The following is a 12,189-nucleotide window of genomic DNA, read 5'->3' on the forward strand; positions in this document are numbered from 1 at the left end:
ACTTAGGCTTCACTCTGGTAGTATGGTACATAACTAATAAGCCATCAGCTCAAATCGATCAGGTGTTCGACTGGTTCAACCACTTTTGTTGGCTGACCTGGTCTTTCTCTGTGCTTGAGGTATCAACTTTGTTGTGTCCTTTTCCTTAAAAAACAGTTTGGTTTCTGGTCTTTCGAGCAAATACCAACTTGTTAAATTTGTTATTATGACTTATTTTTTCTATAAACAGTGTCCTGTTCTTCCTGGCATTGGTGACATTGTGCGTAATCTTCGTATTGTCAACACACGCATTTGTCCGTGTTACCTCGACTGGAACCTTACTAATCTACTCTCGAGTCACTTCTGGTACCATGTTATGTTCTCTATTTTGCTTTACCTGGATGGTTCAGATGCGTAGTGTTAAAAAAAGAACACAAAGCTTTGTTAACAAACAAAACTATAATTTTATTACACTACTAATATTTGTTTACATTCCTAAAGTAGAAGGTTTCTATCTTAAACTATGCTATCACTAACGAGCAGACTTTCTCAAATACAACTGCTCTCTCATTCCTCACTATTTTATTCAACTCTCTCCTAACTCGTGACTCCCAGAATCCCCAAAGGGACATGATATATATATGGCTGTTCTGTGGTTCCCTCTAGTGGTAAGTAGCATTATCATTAACTTATTAACTCTTTGCCTCCCAGTCAATATACATATCATTATATCTATGATCATGAATCTTCACAGGAACAATATCATTAACTGGAATTTTTCTACAATCTATAACTTTTTGTTCAGTTTGAGAGAATGGTTATCGTACCCTTTTACAAACATTCCCACCGAGTTCTGATCGTTTCCTTCATGGTTCCTTATGAAGCTCACAAGTACCGAATCATCAGCATACTTCAGGATTATTCTGGCATCGTACTCTGATGGTCGGCCATCATTTGTATAGTGGCTGGAAAGCAATGGTGAACATGCTCAACCCTGAGGAGATCCAGTATTTGTTGACATGGACTATGAGTGAATACCGAAACTAACACTCATTGGGTCCTGTTGTAAAGGAAATTGATGTGTTGGGTAAGCTGGGTCTGCGAGGACTGTGTTTACTGTAGCAGTGAGAGAGACAGGCTTCCAACACTTAAAGAAATGCAACTCTATTTTATTGAACTCTTATCTATCATACATACTTTGACACTATGCTGAGTTGACTGGAGACCTGAGGCTAACCTGACCAGACTATCCTACGACCACATGGTGTATGTTCTTGTTGTTGCTCACGGGCTCTGACTGTCTCAGAGGCTGGATCCCAAGAGAGCAGGAAAACTAGTGCCCTCTGGCTTTACAGTGGTCGTGTCCTGCCTGGTGATTGGCTGCTGCGTTCTGTGTGTTCATTGGTCATCCCGTGTGTCAATCGATGCCTGTCTGTGCAACATCATATACTTAGGGTTAGGTGGATTGGCCATGCTAAATTGCCCGTAGCGTCCTAAAAAGTAGGTTTAAGGGTGGGGGGGGGGTTGTTGGGTTACGGGTATAGGGTGGATATGTGGGGTTGAGTAGGGTGATCATGGCTCGGCACAACATCGAGGGCCGAAGGGCCTGTTCTGTGCTGTACTGTTCTATGTTCTATGTTCTACTTGTGTGTATATTATGACATCTCACCCCCTTTTTGTTATTAAAAAAAAAATGTGTATAGGTCAATAAATAGTGAATGTATGTGAACATATTTACGTGTGTAGGAGCCTGACTATATCCAAAGTACGTGAACGTATTTACATGGGAAGGTGTAGAGTGCAGATAGAGGGCATACAACAAATTAGGAAGAAACAATATGTACAGGTGTGTAAACGGATAACAAGGTAATGCAACATTCAGTCTATAAATTCAATCTCTGTGGCGGGCGACGAATTCTGGATTACCGCCTCAAGGGTGGGTCAGGGCCTGCCTGCACTGGAGCGGGCGGAGCTGCCTCCAATGTAGAGGGCGGTAAAAGAACTGGCAGGCTGGTGGAAGAATGCTCGGCTTGACGCGGATGGTATCAAGGTCAGCGGATGGTATCAAGCGCCGGTGTCCAGCCTGAAGCGTATGCGAGATTTGTTGACCGTAAGGGTGGCACACCACTTGTCATCCGGATCAATGCTCATCACTGGGAGATGTTTCACCTTTTTTGCGGAAAGCATTGTATGCTTGGTGATGATGCCCACCCGGAATGGGGATGTGAGGCCTTCGGTGTCGGGATCTGGAACCATGTCGGAGTCGGAGTCTGCAACGGGTTGCTGTACTGACCGGACATTCCTGTGCTGCGGCTGGGACCGCTGTGTGTTGGGCAGTTGAGTAGATCTGCACAGGGCTGCGTAGTGGCAAAGCTTGCCACACTGGAGACAGTGTCGTGATTTCGCAGGACATTGCTGCTTTAAGTGGGCAGAGCCACAGTTGTTGCACGTCATGACGCTGACGTCAGGACGCTCTGTGCGCCACCGCGTATGCGCGGTGCGGTTGAACGATGTGCGCACCTGCACAGTTCGGTCGTCGGCCTCGCCGTCTGCTTGGTCGTTGTGCGCATGCACAGGAGCCCAGGAAAAGCGGGCGAAATGGCCGCCCTCATCCAGACTCAGGCCCTGGAGCTGTTTTACGGCCTGCACCTGCTCCGCATCATGGGGCCTTGCCACGCCATCTCTGCTGCCTTGATATGGAAGTAACAGTTATTAACGTGCTCATATGGGACGCAGGTCTCGATGGCGATGGTAAGGGTAAGCTGCTTAACTTTAAGGAGCTGCTGGCAAAGGGGATTGGAGTGGACCCCGAAAACGATCTGGTCGCGGATCATGGAGTCGGAAGTGGAGCTGTAGTTGCAGGACTGCGTGAGGATACGGAGATGGGTTAAGAAGGACTGAAAAGGTTCATCCTTACCCTGAAGCCTCTGCTCAAACACATAGCGTTCATTGACTTCGATGCCACAGTGGCTGTCGAACTTCATCAGGACTGTTTTAAACTTTGTCTTTTCCTCACCTTCAGCAAAGGTGAGGGAGTTAACGATGTGGATAGCGTGGTCCCCGGCTGTAGAGAGGAAGAGAGCAATCTTCCTGGCACCCGATGCGGCTTCAAGGTCAGTGTATTCAAGATGCAGCTGAAACTTTTGCTTAAAAATCTTCCAGTTTGCACAGAGATTGCCGGTGATACGGAGCGGCGGGGGAGGGCAGACGCTGTCCATGTTACCAGATGGCTGATCGCTGGTCAAAGGCAAACTATCTCAAGGTAGGTCCGTCAAACTCTAACATCACGCACTGGTACCATGATGTGTTGGGTATGCTGGAGACTGATCAGCAAAGGTAGCATGAGCATTGTTGCCTAATCTATCTGTGCGCTGTTGGATCAGTGGACCAAGATCAGAACAGCAGCTTTCACTAAAGTATATGGGTAGCACGGAAGAACAGTGGTTAGCACAGTTATTTCACAGCTCCAGGGTCCCAGATTCGATTCCTGACTTGAGTCACTGTCTGTGTGGAGTCTGCACGTTCTCCCCATGTCTGTGTGGGTTCCCGCCGGGTGCTCCGGTTTCCTCCCTCAGTCCAAATATGTGCAGGTTAGGTTAGGTGATAAATTGCCCTTAGTGTCCAAAAAGGTTACCTGGGGTTACTAGGTTATGGGGAATAAGGTAGAGGCATGGGTGTAAGTAGTATGCTCTTTCCAAGAGCCAGTGCAGACTCGATGGGTTGAATGGCCACCTTCTGCACTGTAAATTCTATGATTCTATGATAAGGTTAATACAGACTAACTGTAACTGATTAATATGTGGAATAAGAAAGGCAGCATGGTGGCGCAGTGGGTTAGCACTCCGTCCTTACGGTGCTGAGATCCCAGGTTCGATCCGGCTCTGGATCATGTCCGCGTCCGCGTGGGTTTCGCTCCCACAACCTAAAAATGCGCAAGCTATGTGGATTGGCCACGCTAAATTGCCCCTGAATTGGAAAAAATGAATTGGGTACACTAAATTTATAAAAAGGAAATATGTGAAACAAGAGCACCGGACAGCGAAGCTTTGATTCCATGTGCTTGAAACACTCCGTGACTATTGATGCAAGAGCAACTGGTTGTTATCACTGAGCTCAGCAGGTCGTGGCTTCTCAGGAGCCATACAAAAATTGGATGATTTCAAGCATCATGCGTGTCGAATTATTTCTGAAAGACCAGAGAGAAAGGAAATACTAATGAGCACATTCATGAAATCGTAGAATCCCTACAATGCCAAAAGGGACCATTTGGTCCATCAAGTCTGCACCCCCTCAAAGAGCACCCTACCTGGGCCCACTACCCACCCTATCGCCATAACCCTGTGACCCCACCTAACCTTTGGTCTTTTATGGGCAATTTAGCATGGCCAATCCACCTAACCTGCACATCTTAAGACTGTGGGAGGAAACCGGAGCACCTGGAGGAAACCCACGCAGACACGCGGAGAACGGGCAAATTCCACACAATCGCCCAACGTCAGAATCGCACCATGGTCTGTGAGCTGTGAGGCAGCAGTGCCACTGTGCTGCCCCTAAAGAAATTTTCTGCTATTCTGGGCAGCACGCATTCTGTGGATTCGCTCATTTGAATTGCTTCTCTACAGCCCATTTTGTTAATAGTAACACTATATATATATTTCTAGTGCACAAAGCAAAGATTATTGCATGTTCCTCAAATTCATCAGTTTCATACTAGCGAAAAATATCCCTTCAACTCATGTGCAAAATCACAAAGATTAACTCAGATAAAAAAAGAGGTCACTCTGCTTTTCAGTGCGAAGTCTGACATTTTATGCATGCATTTCTATGCATCTCTGCAATTATTTGTCTGAAACAGTCTGGCTCTATATGTGTCTTTTAATAAGTACAGTGGAGGAAAATAGTATTTAAAGAGCATTGCTAATTTGCTGTTCAGTGGTCCAGTCAAAACTTTATTCTTCAACATTTTGCCTTAAAGTTTGCACTGAGAAAACTACGGGATCTCTTTTTGCAGTGGTCCAACAAGAACATTTCTTGACCACTACAATAATAATAGTGATCTCTGTTGTCACAAGTAGGCTTACATTAACACTGCAATAAAGTTAATGTGAAAATGCCCTAGCTGTCACACTCCGGTACCTGTTTTCCTACTTAAGCCCACACTTCCACCCTGTCCTCGTAACCCCGTAACCCAGCAACCCTACCTAACCTAAGGGCAACTTTTTCATGGCCAATCCATCCAACCTGCACATCTTTGGACCGTGGGAGGAAACTGGAGCACTTGGAGGAAACCCACGCAGACACAGGTAGAATGTGCAGACTCCGCACAGACGGTGACCCAAGCTGGGAATCAAACCTGGGACCCTGGAGCTGTGATGCAACTGTGCTAACCACTGTGCTACCATGCCACCCTGTCCTGGTACACAGAGGGAGAATTTAGAATGTCCAAATCACCTAACAAGCACGTCTTTCAGGACTTATGGGAGAAAACCGGAGCACCCAGATGAAACCCACATAGAGAACGTGCAGAGTCCACTCAGACAGTGACCCAAGCCAGAATCGAACCTGGGACCCTGGAGCTGTGAAGCAACAGTGCTACCCACTGTGCTCCCGTGCCACCCACACTCTGCCTTGGCACCAATTTCCCATTTCTTCGAATCTTAACTCATTATTCACAATGGGCTTTGATATTGGACATTTTCCTGTGGGAGAGGCAACCATACCATTCAAACATTGGCATGGCGGCGGGAAAAAAGCACTGGGAAAGTAGTGAAACCTGTGAAAACCAGGACGCAAAAGTGTTCACTAATATTTGTGGTGCTAAAGCTTTATTGGTGTCGATTCGCTCTATTATTTCAGGCCCAACTGGCGGTGATTAATGTGCCAGTCAGTGTCCTCCAATCTCAGCATGCCAATGAATGTCATTAAATCATCACTCAGAATGATGTACTCTGGCTTGGCTGACTGGATTTGATTAAAGATAAAAGTTTAGTGTTGAGCTTCAGAAGCAGGAGACAGAATATTCATTTAACAATATTAATGGTAAGGGAGGGGGCAGACTTCCTTTGTGCTCTCTATGTAACAAAGTCATAAATCTGCATAATTTCCAGTTGAACTCCGCAGTTTTTAGGTCATGATGTCTGCAAAGGGCCAGATGGAATCCTTTTCTATACAGCCGTGACCGGGGGGTGGGGGGGTGGCTCCGCATTCAATGGAAGGCTATGCAACATCCAAGCCTGTCACACAGGCTCTTTTTATCTTTAAAGTAATGTTGCCGGGTTTACAGTTTCAGAAACAGATGTAAAGAAAGACAAGGGGATTATTCACTTATGATGTGTTAGGCAGGTTGGTTCGATGTGGACTGCACTCGATGCAGGGAAGTTAGAAACAGAAGTTTAACACTGGAGAAGATCCAATACTGTTTTATCCAACTATAGAACTGCTATACATATTCAGCTGTGGGCCGACACTATACTGATCTGACTGGTCACCTTGTAGTAGCCTGACCAGACTTACTAGCTACCGCATGGTATTTGCACTTGCTAGCTCATGGACTCTGACTGTCTCAGTAGCTGGGTCCCGAAAGAGCAGGAAACCTAGTGCCATCTGGCTTTATAGTGGTAGTGTCCTGTCTGGTGATTGGCTGTACTGTGTTGTATGCTTACTGGTCATCCTATGTGTCAATCACTGCCTGTCTGCATCTCATTATATACATGAGTGGATATTATGACAACTTAGTTGGGCCTTTGTTGCACATTTTGATTACCTGGTTATAATACTTTCTGCTAGGGCAGTATGGTGGCAGAGTGGTTCGCACTGCTTTCTCACGGCACTGAGGACCCGGGTTCGATCCTGGCCCCGGGTTACTCTCTGTGTGGAGTTTGCACATTCTCCCCATGTCAGCGTGGGTCTCACCCCCACAACCCAAAGGTGTGAAGGCTAGGTGGTTTGGCCACGCTAAATTACCCCTTAATTGGAAAATGCTGGGTAAATTCAGCAGGTCTGGCAGAATCTGTGGAGAGAGAAACAGAGTTAACATTTCAAGTGCGTATGACTCTTCAGAGCTGAAGGTGGTTAGAAACATGATGGATTATATAGTCGGAGAGGTGGGCGTGGAGAAGGTGGAGCAGAATGCAAGGTCAGGGACCACAACTCCACGTCAGTCAGCTGAGTTACGAGTGTCAGGCCCAATACAGGCATATCATATTGTGAAGTTTTAGTCAATACTTTTTAAAAAATGGACACAAAGAATCTGTTAATATACCTGTTGCAAGTCATGTGACATTTTGGCATTTGGAGTAAAGAGAGAATCAAGTAGATTTTGTGAAGTCCTAATTAAGTGCAGACATATGTGAAGGTCCCTCACAACCATTTGTAGAATTCCCAGATCTCTTTAATTAATGATTGGGCCACATCCTAAAAGCCTCAAGTTTCAAGACTGCATGTTTCCACGTTTCATACTGGACAACAGGGAAGATTGAAACTCAAAGACCACCACCAACTTCCTGTTGTATCACATTGGCCTCCCTCATCCAAACTAGACTGGTTGGGCCTCATAAGTGTTAACCCAGCAGTCATGTGATCAGAAAAAATATCTATTGACCATTACTCTCTGCTTCTTGTTATTCAGCTAATTGTGTATCCATGTTGCTACTGCCCGTTTTATTCCATGAGCTATAACTTTCATCGCAAGTCTGTTGTGTGGGACTGTATTGACTGCCTTTTGAAAGTCCATGTGCACCACATCAACAGCATTACCCTCATCAACCCCTTCTGTTACCTCCTCAAAAAACTCCAGCATGTTAGTTAAACACGATCTTCCCTTTAGTACTCCATGCTGGCTCTTCATAATCAACCCACATTTTTCCATGTGACTACTAATTGTATCCCAAACAATTGTTTCCAGAAGTTTGCTCATTACTGATGCAGGGGGGAAAGTGGGAACAGGTTATTGAGTTGGATGATCAACCATGACCGTAATGAATGGCGGAGCAGACTGGAAGGGCCGAATGCTCTACTTCTCCTATTTTCTATGCTTCCATGTTAAATTGCCTGTCCTGTAATAGCTGGAGCTATCCTTACAAGCTTTTCTGAACAACGGCATTACATTTGCAATTCTCCAGTCCTCCTGAACTTCCCCTAAGTCCAAAGAAGACTGGAAGATTATGGCCAGTATCCCTGAAATCCCTTGGATGCATCTTATCTGATCCAGATGCTTTGTCAACTTTCAGTTCAAACAGTCTACTCAACACTTCTTCCTTATCAATTTTGAACCCTTCCAGGGACCATGTCCTGGGTAGAAACTACCTCCTTGGTGAAGATAAATGCAAAGTATTCATTTCATGCCTCAGCTATACCTCCTGCCTCCCTGTGTAAATTGCCTTTTTTGGTCCTGAATCAGCCCTTACTTGGAATACACACTCCATGGGTAAGATAAGACTCACGTCTTTCCATACAAAACACACTGGGCTTCCCGCCACTTATCAATAGGATTTTCCAAGACATCCCATGCCGCCAGGAAACCCACGGACAGGAATGTGCTGCCAGCGGGAAAAAAGAATTCCAATGGCTGGAGAATTTGGGCACTGTTTATGGGAAGCAAGAGAACAAATTAATTCTCTCCATGATAGAGCAAATACTTCAACTCCATCTTCCTATTTTTGCAAAGCGTGATTTTTATGATTTAAGCTATAACGTATATATAATGTGTAATGTATATATAATGTGCAATATGTATGATGATTTTTTAAATTTCCAGTAAAGAAAATAAACCTCTTTTACAGATGCAAAAGAGTAGGACATGTTAGACCATCATTGTCACTGGAAATAGCATATAAACACTTCACATGTTTGTTTGGCATTGTACTGTCCAGAATTATATTGGATGCCATCAACCCATTCATTCAAAATTCACCCTATAAAATTGCGTTGCTGTCCTCACAGCAACTCTTCATAGTTACAAATCTCAATAAACTTTCCCAATGAAATTAGTGTTGCCTTACAATAAGCTCCAGAAGCTGAAAGGTCAAAGATTTAAATTCTCTGACGTGATAATGCATGTTCCCCAGACCTCCTAGATAGCAAAACTCTTGTGCTCGACCATACTGGCCCTTTCTGAAATTTTTTAATTTGTCATTGCTACAACAGCATTTTCTCTTTTCCTTCCCTTGCAAAGAATGTGGTGGAATATTGGGTATGACAGTGCACGTCCACATTCCCAAATTGAAAAGAGCCTGGGTTATTAAAAAAAACCCACTGTCGTCTCAATTTTTCAACTTGTGCAGCATCGAGTGCAGCATTCTGCTGGGAGCGCAGGATCACAGAAGTGTTCCTGTTTCCTTTATCTGCAGCTTAGTGACAAGACTGTGTCCTAGTGGTCCCTCAATTTTAACTTCTTGCCTTCATGGTTCAGGCTTGTTCTGGAGCTGTTAGTTTACCTAGGTAGGGGGTGGGGTTATCTCACTACTTTTTCTTAAAGCCATTGGTCATCTTTTCCTAGTTTTCAAAGTTAGTGCATGTTCAAAGGAAAGACAGAGCTGTAGTGCAATCTAGAGCAGCTTTTGAAATATTGCAACAGGGTGCTTTTCTGAATGGAAGGCTGTGACTAGCGGCGTTCCACAGGGATCAGCTCTGGGACCTTAGTTGTGCGTGGTATATATAAATGATTTGGAAGAAAATGTAGCTGGTCTGATTAGTAAGTTCGCAGACGACACAAACTTGGTGGAGTTGCAGATAGTGAAGAGGATACAACAGGATATAACTGGTTGGAGTCTTGGGCAGAGAAATGGCAAACGGAGTTTAATCTGGATAAGTGTGAGGTAATGCACTTTGGAAGGTCCAATGCATGTAGGAATTATACAATAAAGGGTGAATTCTTGCGAGTACATGACAGGCAGAGAGATCTGGGCCTGCATGTCCACCAATCACTGAAAGTGGCAACGCATGTGGATAAGGTGGTCAAGAAGGCATAGGACATGCTGGCCTTCATCTATCGGGGCATTGTATATAAAAATTGGCAAGTCATGTTGCTGCTGTACAGGACCTTAGTTAGGCCTCATTTGGAATATTGTGTACAATTCTGGTCACCACACTACCAGAAGGATGCTCTCACTGGAATGACGGAGGTTGAGAGGCGACCTGATAGAGGTCTACAAGCTTATGAGTGGCATGGACAGAGTGGATAGTCAGATGCTCTTTCCTAGGATAGGAGAGTCAAATGCTAGGGGACATAGGTTTAAAGTGCGTGTGGAAAAGTTCAGAACAGATGTGCGAGGCAAGTTTCTTACACAGAGGGTGATAAAAATATATGAAATGTGCTGCCTCGGGTGGTGGTAGGAGCAAGTACGATAGTGGCATTTAAGGGGCATCTAGACAAATATATGAATAAGGTTTGAATGGAAGGATACGCACTCTGTGAGTGCATATGATTTACTTTAGGCAGGTACCACGGTCGGTGCAGACTTGGAGGGCCGAAGGGCCTACTCCTGTGCTGTATTTTTCTTTGTTGTTTGTTTTACAGGTGAAAATGATTGTAATTTTTGCTTACAACAAGGTCCAACAAACAGCAATAAAATGAATGATCAGATTATCTGATTTTGGTGGTGTTGATTTGAATGGTGGCCAGGACACTAGAACTTTTCGCTCTTCTTCAGAAACATTCCTCCAAGCTAATGGACAGATGGACCATGGTTTCTCACTTCATCTGAAAGGTAACCCCTCTGACACTTTACAGCATTCTCTTGGTGTTGATATGCATGAGCATATAATAATTAGGAGCAGGAGGAGACCGTTTACAACCGTCCCCCCCGCCCCCCCTCCATGCCTGCTCCGCCAGTCAATGCAATCATATGGGGTGGTGGTGGTTCACTGGTATTGTCAGTGGACTAGTAATCTAGAGACCTAGGGTAATGCTCTGGGGACCCAGGTTCGAATCCCACCATGGCAGATAGTGAAATATTAATTAAATTTTTGAAAAACTTGGAATTGAAAGTCTATTGATGACCATGAAGCCATTGCCCATTATCGTAAAAACTCACCTGGTTCACTAATTTTTTAGGGAAGGAAATTTGCCACCCATGTCTGGACACAAGTCAGGATCCACAGAATTGTGGCTGACTCTGAATTGGCGTATCAAGGGCAATTAAGGATATGTAATAAATGCTGGCCCAACCAGTGATGCCCACATCCCATTATGAAACAAAAAAAAGCTGGTACGAAGTGGCGTCAACTCCATTTCTTGTCTTTTATAAGCCTTAACTACCATTTCAATCAAACGTTTATCTAACTCAGTCTTGAATCTCTTCAATGACCCAGCCTTTGCTGCTCTCTGGCACAGAGAATTCAAACACCAACGACTCTCTGGAAGATGATATTCCTCCTCACCTCCATTTTAAATGGAAGGCGCCTCATTTTGAAGCACCTTCTCAGAATCTACCCTGTCAAGCCCCCTCAGAATCTTTTACGTTTCAATAAGGTCTCCTCTCATTCTGCTAAACTCCGATGAGTAAAGGGCCAAACCTGTTCAACATTTCCACGAATCAGCCACGTGAGCCTTTTCCGAGATGTTTCTAATGCGAATTTCTCCCTTAAGTAAGGTGACCAAAATTGCACACAGTACCCAAGGTGTGGTTTCACCAATGCACTGTGCAGTAAGAGCATGTTGAGTGTAATCTAGTGTCTAAATTCTGATGATGTGCTCAAGTCCTCAAATGGGCCTTGAACACATGATCCTGTGACCCAAAAGTGAGAGCGTAACCCCAATTTGTGCCTTACGTGGCTGCACTTCCATCTGCCTGAGGCCCATCGCTGAGTCACCGTTTGCTGGGGTTCTCACGTTCGCTCCTCCTGGTTTTCAAGACAAACTCATAATTCATCTTTGAAGAACTTCTGAATGAAGCCTTTAATTTTCAAGCAAAACAACATTTTACCATCAAATCCCATAAAATGAGGAAGCTGTGAAGAAGGAATTTTCCTTATCCCACCCAGGCACTACAAAGCATCTCAATGAAATATTATGGTTAGATTACAGACAATGTTTAATTTTCTTTTTGGGCCACTGTTTCCTCCTTTGATACTATAACTGATGTGATAAATAGGGGGCTTGATTCTCCGTTTTTGGGGCTATGTCACCACGCCGCCGTGAAAACTGGCGTCAGATTCACCATCTTGCAGGGGGATAGCAGGCAGCTGCCGTGGGCTGCCAATATGGCCCAC

Source organism: Scyliorhinus canicula, chromosome 12 (genome assembly GCF_902713615.1).
Source record: "Scyliorhinus canicula chromosome 12, sScyCan1.1, whole genome shotgun sequence".
Lineage (NCBI taxonomy): Eukaryota > Metazoa > Chordata > Chondrichthyes > Carcharhiniformes > Scyliorhinidae > Scyliorhinus > Scyliorhinus canicula.